An 8,386-nucleotide genomic window follows, 5' to 3' on the forward strand; every position below is an offset into this window, starting at 1 on the left:
AAGAAAATGGAGAGTCCCTATCAATATGCTAAACATACTTACTTAAAAGAAACATTACAGATAATGCCCCAAGTAAAGAAAATGGGGAGTCCCTATCAATATCCTAGTCATACTTAATAGAAACATTACAGATAATGCCTCACGAAAAATCTTTTCCACAACTAATAATGAACAAAATTTAGGAAAATTTATGTCTATATCCTAAATATCTATGATAATTGAGAATGAGACCTACCCAATAGGCTTTTTTACTATAATAGGCTTAATGATTGAGTAAAGTATGTACAATAATTAATTTAATCAATATAAAATTGAAAAAATTATTCATCCGCACAATAAAATTAATTTAAATTTAAAATTTAAACTTTTCAAAACATCTTTGTTGCCATTGAAATAATTATGTCGTGTCAAGTCGATGATATTCAACAACTTGAGCAAAAGTGCTCTAAAAATCTTTTCTAAGTTGCATTCGAAGTTAATTAGTTTTGAATTCGATGTAAGCGTATTTTATTGTGAGCAATTATCGTGACCAATCCTCCAAGTTCTTGACCTTTTTAATAAAATTATGTACATGCATTTATCATTAGCTCAAATGTTCAAATTAGTGTCCGAATTTTATGTTTTTTTGGATCTTTTATAATATAAGATATTTAAGAAAGGAGAAAGCTTTTCTAGTCATAAATTTCTTTTTCATACATATTAATAGATAGACTAGAAGAGAACTAAATTCTTCAACTACAAAATAGATTAATTTGTTTTCTAGTTGTTGCTGCTCTTCATGCTTTGTTCTGGATGGAAGCAGCACATTTCCATCGCTTACTGGATGCTGCACGTTAGAAAAAGAAAGAAAATTAATGAAACATTTTAAAATCAAATCAAAACCAAAGACTAAAGATTAGCTTTCTCATTGAAAAATAGCAAATTAGATAGAACAAAATTTACTTGTCGCAGTTAATGGATGGATCGATGGGAAGAGGGATGCTAATACCACACAACTGAGGAAGCTGCTTAGCTTTATCAGGCTTAACCCCGAAAGCTGGGCCAGCTTTCTTGAAACACTGACACAGCTCCCTGCGTGCTGCAGTGGTGGTAGCTGCGGCATTGACGTTAGACAAAGCTAAACAGCAAGGAGCAGTGGGGGCGCAGGTGCTGCACCGGTCAAGAAAGGCTGGCATGGCTTCAATGTAGTTATGGCCTGTTCGCATGTAACTTCATCCACAGATTTTGATTTCGCTACCAAAATCACAATCAACCCGATGAACCCCAGACACCAAGACAAACCCATGTATTTCTTCTCCATTTTTTTAGCAATTATAATCCTAGGAGCAGTTGTGTTTGACCTTTGCTATATTGGTACTTATTTAAAGAGATAACTTTGATTCTCTCATTTAATGCTACTGAATCACATAATTAATGTTGCGTGCTGTCACTTCCCTTTTGGGAAGTACTCTTATTATTAAGCAAGAAAAAATTAATTGTTAGTTGAGTTAAGAGAGGATTACGACAATATAATGGTCATCGCAAATTAATGAAAATTGTGGACACATTCATTCTTCAGTTACCGTCATATCTTGCTAACAAATATTTTAAGAGCATTTTTTTAATATATTAGATAAATATGTTTTTTCAATGCATTTAAATGCACGCATTAAAATTAAAGATTTAGTTTAACTTATTTACATAATTACTCTTAAAAAATAATATTTAATAAATTTCAAGTTTAAATCTTAACACATAATTTTTTTTCATATTCATATATTAAGACTTTTTTTATATAAAAAAAAGTAAAGTATTAATCATCGACTACTATATTTAATAAAAAAATAGTATTTATTATTTAAGATTGAATGTCTAATTTTATCTCTAATTTGTTTGGCTCATCTCAACAAAAAGATTCTTCTAAGATTGAATGTTACTACTGTCACAAGTTGGGACATACAAAGTATAATTGCTCAGAATTGAAAAAGAAATTTGGCTTGCATAAAATAAGGTGAGTTGTTGTTGCGACATTGTCTATGAAAACTTTTAATGTTAACTCTTACTCCACTGCAGATCAAACTTAATAGATTATTCAATAGGTTGTTTCTAGTATGAGTAACATTTCTATAGGTAATAATTCTTCTATATCTTCATTGTTAACTATTCCAAGTACTAACTTTAAAGATTGGATCATTGATTATAAAGCTTTTAATCGTATGACTTTTGATAATTCTATCTTTGACTTTTCAAGTCCTATTATATGTTCACTTTCTATTCATACTACTAATGGTTCAAATATGTTTGCTACTCATTTTGGCTTTGTCTTATGTTCTCAAAATGTTTCTTTTGAAAATGTTCTTTTGGTTCCATCATTTTTCATGAATTTATTATCTGTTGGTCAATTATGTGATTAAGGCCTTATGTCATTTTTTGCTTTTGTGATTGTGTGGTGCAGGATTACTTGACGATGAAAGTGGTTGGGACAGGCTGTAAAATTGAAAGATTATTTGTTTTGAAAAACTTGCTTGTGTCACATCGTCCTTTTGGTCAATTTGATCATCTTTTTATGCAAAAATCCTTATTAGTTTATGGTGTTCAAAAGCTTTCATCTTTTTTCCTTTGGCATTGTAGGTTAGGAAATGTTTCTTGTTCTAGACAAATATTTGGTATCTAGCGACAAGTTAGGTTATGTTAAGTCAGAAATGTCCAATAATTGTATCAGTTGCAAACTAGTAAAATAATTTACTTTACCTTTCAATAAAAATGTATAAGTTTCTTCATCTTTTTTTTTTATCTTGCTCATTCTAATGTGTATGGTCCATATTATTTACCTACTATGAGGGTTTCTTGTTATTATATTATTTTTATTTATGATTATTCAAGATACACTTCGATTTATTTATTTCGACATCATTTAGATTTACTTAAAATTTATCAAGATTTTTTTACCATGATCAAAACATAATTTTCTAAAATAATTAAACTTTTTCATGCTAATTCTACTTAGGAATATCAATCAAGTAATTTAAGAATTTTTCTTGCTTCTCAAGGTACTCATTTTTATTCATCTGGTACGTATACAACACAGTAGGATGGTGTTATTGAAAGAAAACATTGTCATATCATGGAAACCACTAAAGCCTTGTTGTTATCTTACTTGGTTCCTAAGAAATTTTGGGGGAAAGCTAAACTTACTTCATTTTATGTTATTAATCGTAGTTCTTTTTCTATCATTGGTGGAATTTCTCCTTTTGAACATTTGTATAACAATACTCCTAATTATTCTGAGTTTTGTATTTTTAGTTCTACATGTTTTGTTTCACTTCCTAAAATTTAGTGTGATAAATTATCTCAAAAAATTACCATTTGTGTGTTTTTAAGGTACGTTGATAGACCGAAAAGATATCATTGCTATGATCCTATCGCCCAAAAAACTTTGTGTTTCTTGGCATATTACTTTTTGGGAAAATATTTCGATATATTCATTTGCCTCATTTTCAGAAATCTACTAATGATCCTCATGAGTCTTTTATCTTTTTTTTTTATTTTTTTATTGATTTAAATTAGTTTAATCAATTTTCTCATGTGTCCCAAAGCTCTCCAATTCCTTAGTAGATTCATCAAATGAGACTTATCCCATCACTGACTTTACCATAAGCAATCATGCACTACCATTGTCCAATTCGTCAGAGCCATCTATCCCAGAATTTAGATGTTTAGCACGTCAATGAATTTTTTCAAAACGTTATCATGATTTTCATTGTTTCTTATCTACTATTCTTTCTATTTATGAACCTAAATCTTATCATGAAGCAAGTTTTAATCTTCTTTGGCAAGAAGCTATAAAAGAAGAATTAGATGCCTTAGAGAAAACTCATACTTGGGATCTAATTGATTTACCTTTTGAAAAATTTGTAATGGATTATAAGTGGGTGTACAAGGTAAAGACTAAATCAAATGGGTCTATTGAGAGATATAAAACCAAGTTGTTGGAAAAGGATTTACACAGGAGTATGCTATTAACTATGAAAAACATTTTCTCTCGTAACTCGATTAACTTTTGTTTGATCTCTTATAGCTATTGCTTCTATTCAAGGATGGGCTTTATCACAAATTGATGTAAATAATGTTTTCTTGAATGGAAATCTTCATGAAAAAATTTATATGAAACCTCATCTTGGATTGTCTGGCCAAACTAATCAAGTATGTAAGCTTCGACGAGCTTTATATGGTCTTAAACAAACACCGCATGCTTAGTTTGAAAAATTTAGTACTACTATATTTGACTTTGGATTTGTGCAAAATCCTTATGATTTAGCATTATTTATTCATTGATTTAAAAAAGGTATTGTATTTTGCTTCTCTATGTTGATGATATAGTGATAACTGAATATGATAACCTTGGTATTTAGAATATAAAAAATCGTCTTAGCAAAATACATGGATCAAAAGGAAAGTTTTTTTCTATGAATAAATAAATTTTATATAAATTAATTAACTAAAAAATAATAAATTTTATACGTTTTTCTTTCAATTATATAAATTATTATTTTCTTCCGATGACACAATTTTTTCTTATGAGCAATATTTAGCATCCAATCGATTTTTCTTCAGGAGTTTTTTTTTTTTAAATCGACCCCTTTAAATATAAATCAATCCTTTTATCTTGCCATAAAAAAATAGAGCATTATGGTAAAAAATGAATAGATCTTTTTAAAGAATTAATTGATGTATGTTTTTGTCAACAAAATATAAGTTGCACCACGTTGGGTTTGTGTTGTGGGCCAACCCTTGGCCAATCAGGGCTCGTGCCGTACCAATCCATGAGCCCTAAAATGCTCAGCCTAGCATGACACGATTAAGAGAGTCAGACTTGGCTTAACATGATTAATGGATCATGTTGGCACAACCCATAACGGGTTAGGTTGTGTCGTGCCACAGGTCGCCTGTCCATTTTACCACTTCTATGCTAGGTTAAGTCAGTATGTCATGGCAAGAGATGAAAATAAGTTGGTTCTCTGATCGATTAAAATAAAATAAATTTAATTGGTTAATTTGATTTGGATAATCATTGATTACATAATAATTTAATTAATTAATTCGATTGGTTTTTAATTTTCAAAATTAATAATAAAATTGATGGAATGAATTGATTTTTAAAGTTGATTTTTAAATATATAATATATATAATATAAATATATATATTTTTATGAATGAAAAATATGAGATTGATGTCAAAATAATAGTGATTTTTGTCAAATGTCAAAATATGAAAAATATGATATTGATGTCAAACTATGTTAATGGTTACAAGTATCTTTTTGTTTTGTTTAAATAGTTGCTTCGAATGTAAATTCCCTAAAATTAAAATTAAAAATTATGTTGCTTTTCAAACAGGGTAAAACTAGAGAAAACCAGGGGAGGGGATTGTTAAGCTTGTACATTCACCAAATATTGAAAGATTGAGGTCTTAGATCAGTAATAAGTTGCCAACTCCTAGTTTCCTACCGATGTTTTTTCTTTAAGACCCTGCATTTCCACCTTCCACCACCAATGATAACATGTTGAGATTCGTCAATTTGAGGTCTATTTCCAAAGTATAATTCTATTTCATCCAATTTGACTGCTAACAAATGTCATGATATAAGAAATTACAGTTTCATGAACGTTTATTTTTGTGAGTAGTCAAACATTTTTTTATAATTGAAACTGTCAGGATTGATCTGGTTACTGAAAAGAGCTAAACGTTCCAAGGACAGACCACTAGGCAATAGGTTCCACCTTGAGGAAAAAGGCCGGTAGGTAAATATAATGCTGAAAACCCCAGAAGGATTATTGAGATTACAGATAGCGTAAAACCACATAATTTTACACTTTTATGCATATTCAGTTCAGGAACAGATGTTTGGAAGGTTATGCAAGGAGCAACGTACTGGAAAATTTTCAAAGAATATGAATGTTACAAGAAGTTTTAGGAATAATCATTATTTTGAAGATTTTTGACACAAAAGCATCAGCTGCTGATAGATTGTAGTGGAGATCACCTATGCCAAAGAACTTTTCCAGCATGTTGAGCTAGGAATCTTCCTTGCACTGAATGTTCAGCTGTAACATCTTTTCTCCCTCAGAGTCTCATTGCTGAATCAATAAAATATGTCCTGCAATGAATCTGTACAGCAAAACAATTTTCAGCTTTATTTAAAAAAGTACTCAATCTATAAACGACAATAAGATGAATGAGGCAATCTAAATCTGAAAAGAACAAGTCATTTGGTGACAATCATATGTCAATAAAAGAAAATTAGAAATAATAAGGTTTTGGAGCAAACCTTAAACCAGCAGCTTGAAATAGATAAATATATACACTGAAATAGAGAGCAGAGCAAACACATGCTGCCAAAATAGAAGAGCTGAAGCTTCCCTTACTGCATAACCCCTCAAGCTTGCAATTGCTCCAAACAATAATGCACTTGGTGTCGTGTATTGCAGCAAAAGCACCAACCTGTACAATGAATCATCGGAGATCAAAAAATTCCATTTGTCAGCCAAATAGATTACCCCAATCCCAGCCAAAGGAAGTATCAAAAGCCTAGCAACAATGATCCCAGTGGTGGTTAGAATCCCGAGTCTAGACTCATTTGATCTTTCCCATAGCCTTCCTCCTAGAACAAGCATAACCGCAGGTACCATTGCCTCAGAAATCATGGCCAAACTGTCTGTGATGAAGTCTAGAGGAGCATCAGAACCAAAAACTATAGTTTTTACTTGCGGAATGATCCCAAGAAGAATAGCTAATACAGTAGCAATCAATGGAGGCCGAAGAATTTGATTGATAGGCGTATGCTCTACAACAATTCTAATCTTTCTAACCACCTTAGGCTCAGCCAAACACCTACATGACTTGGGACTACCTGGTCTTTCATCTTGAATCAATTCAACACCCGGAATATCAGATTGAGATACATCAGAGATGCTATTGAAAAGGCTTGCGATTAAGGGTGTTTTGCAATGTTCTGTTTCACTTTCCTCAATTCCAGTCCACTCAGCTTCAATAAGAAGTGGAGTACTGATATCATTTCCTGTAGGCAATTCCTCAATCTCAGTCCCTTCCTCAAAAACCTCATAGTACTCCATTGATGGCTCCATCATGTGATAAATAAGAGTGTAAACAAGAACAACAGAAACCCATTGGGAGAAAGATGCATATGCAATTCCATCATAACATGTAACACCAAAAGGGTTATCTTCATTGTGGCACACGGATGAAACTACTGCAAGAGGAATATTTCCTGTGTTTCCGAAAGCTGTCATGATTACAGTGAGACGAAAGAATTCAGGTGGTGGCCTGCATATTAATGCCACTAGGAACCCCAATATGGAACCAATGGCTGTACTAATGACAACATTCATAGGAATAAACCACCAATGGATGAATTTGTTGACACTAATGACAGGACCAAGGTGAGTGAATATCAAACAAGGCCATAATAGAAAAAGAACAAGCTTGCTGAGAAGCTTAAGAGTAGCTTTTGGAATCATTTGGATTTTTGGGTGGGAAAGAAGTAGTCCTATTAGAGCTATAGAAAGGAGTTTCAATACAGGCAAAACTGCTTCAACTACACATGCTGTTGATTTAATGTCTCTATTCAAAGTGGCAAGAAAAGGCTCCATCATTTATTGTAAGAAAGTGCAATTAAGCTCTATTGCAAATGCAAAAATACTCAAGAACAGAGTTTCAGAAATGGAAAGGAAGAGAATTAGGGCAAGAAAAAAGTTTTCTTATTGTCTTGAGCGGATCATGGATGGAAAACTCACTCAAAGTTCACTTTCTCACCTGCAAATTAATCAAATGCTTCAAATCTCAGAACTTTATGGGTTCACAGGCTAATAATGCCTCATGCAATGACAATTCAGAAGCATCAACACAGGGACAGGCATAATGGTGAGCCAAACCAAACAACTGTCATCTCTTCTAAGACTCAAAAATATTGGAAATTATCCAGATAAGAAAGCTAGTAATCAGCCAGATGAAAACTGTGAAGAAAATTACAAATCAATTAGACCCCACAAAGCTCACCAATTATGTCACTAAAGTGCAAAATGTCTCAATCGAAATGAAAGAAAATATGGGGTTTATCAGAAAAATAAAATGATGACTAGAGCAGAAAAGATTTAAAAGAATGGTGTGATTGAACAAATGGGAACAAACTTGATTTGAGTTGAAAAGTAGGACACAAATAGCTTAGAGACAGACTTTACAGAGAAATAAGAAAAATGAAATGAAAGTGACTAAAGAGAAGGTCGTCATGTTAAGATTGATGAGTTTCTTACAACAATGATTGAATAGTTTTACAGTGAAGAAAAAAAAGGGCAATCATTGAGTTCTTGTAGTTAAAAGTCTGATAGA

General features: G+C 31.8%; 2 pseudogenes across 1 annotated transcript; both read right to left on the reverse strand.

Moving 5' to 3' along the window:
- Nucleotides 1-651: 651 nt before the first annotated feature.
- On the reverse strand, nucleotides 652-1,318 carry LOC111313593 (non-specific lipid-transfer protein A pseudogene; annotated as a pseudogene).
- A 4,498-nt stretch (nucleotides 1,319-5,816) lies between these two features.
- Nucleotides 5,817-7,953, reverse strand: LOC111313594 (protein PIN-LIKES 2 pseudogene; annotated as a pseudogene). Its single transcript, XR_016332622.1, has 2 exons — nucleotides 6,309-7,953; nucleotides 5,817-6,148 (listed from the first exon to the last, which is right to left on the reverse strand). The product of XR_016332622.1 is annotated as a protein PIN-LIKES 2 pseudogene (transcript).
- Between the last annotated feature and the right edge of the window lie 433 nt (nucleotides 7,954-8,386).

This window comes from Durio zibethinus, chromosome 23 (genome assembly GCF_047325235.1).
Source record: "Durio zibethinus cultivar Kanyao isolate XHJ-2024 chromosome 23, ASM4732523v1, whole genome shotgun sequence".
Lineage (NCBI taxonomy): Eukaryota > Viridiplantae > Streptophyta > Magnoliopsida > Malvales > Malvaceae > Durio > Durio zibethinus.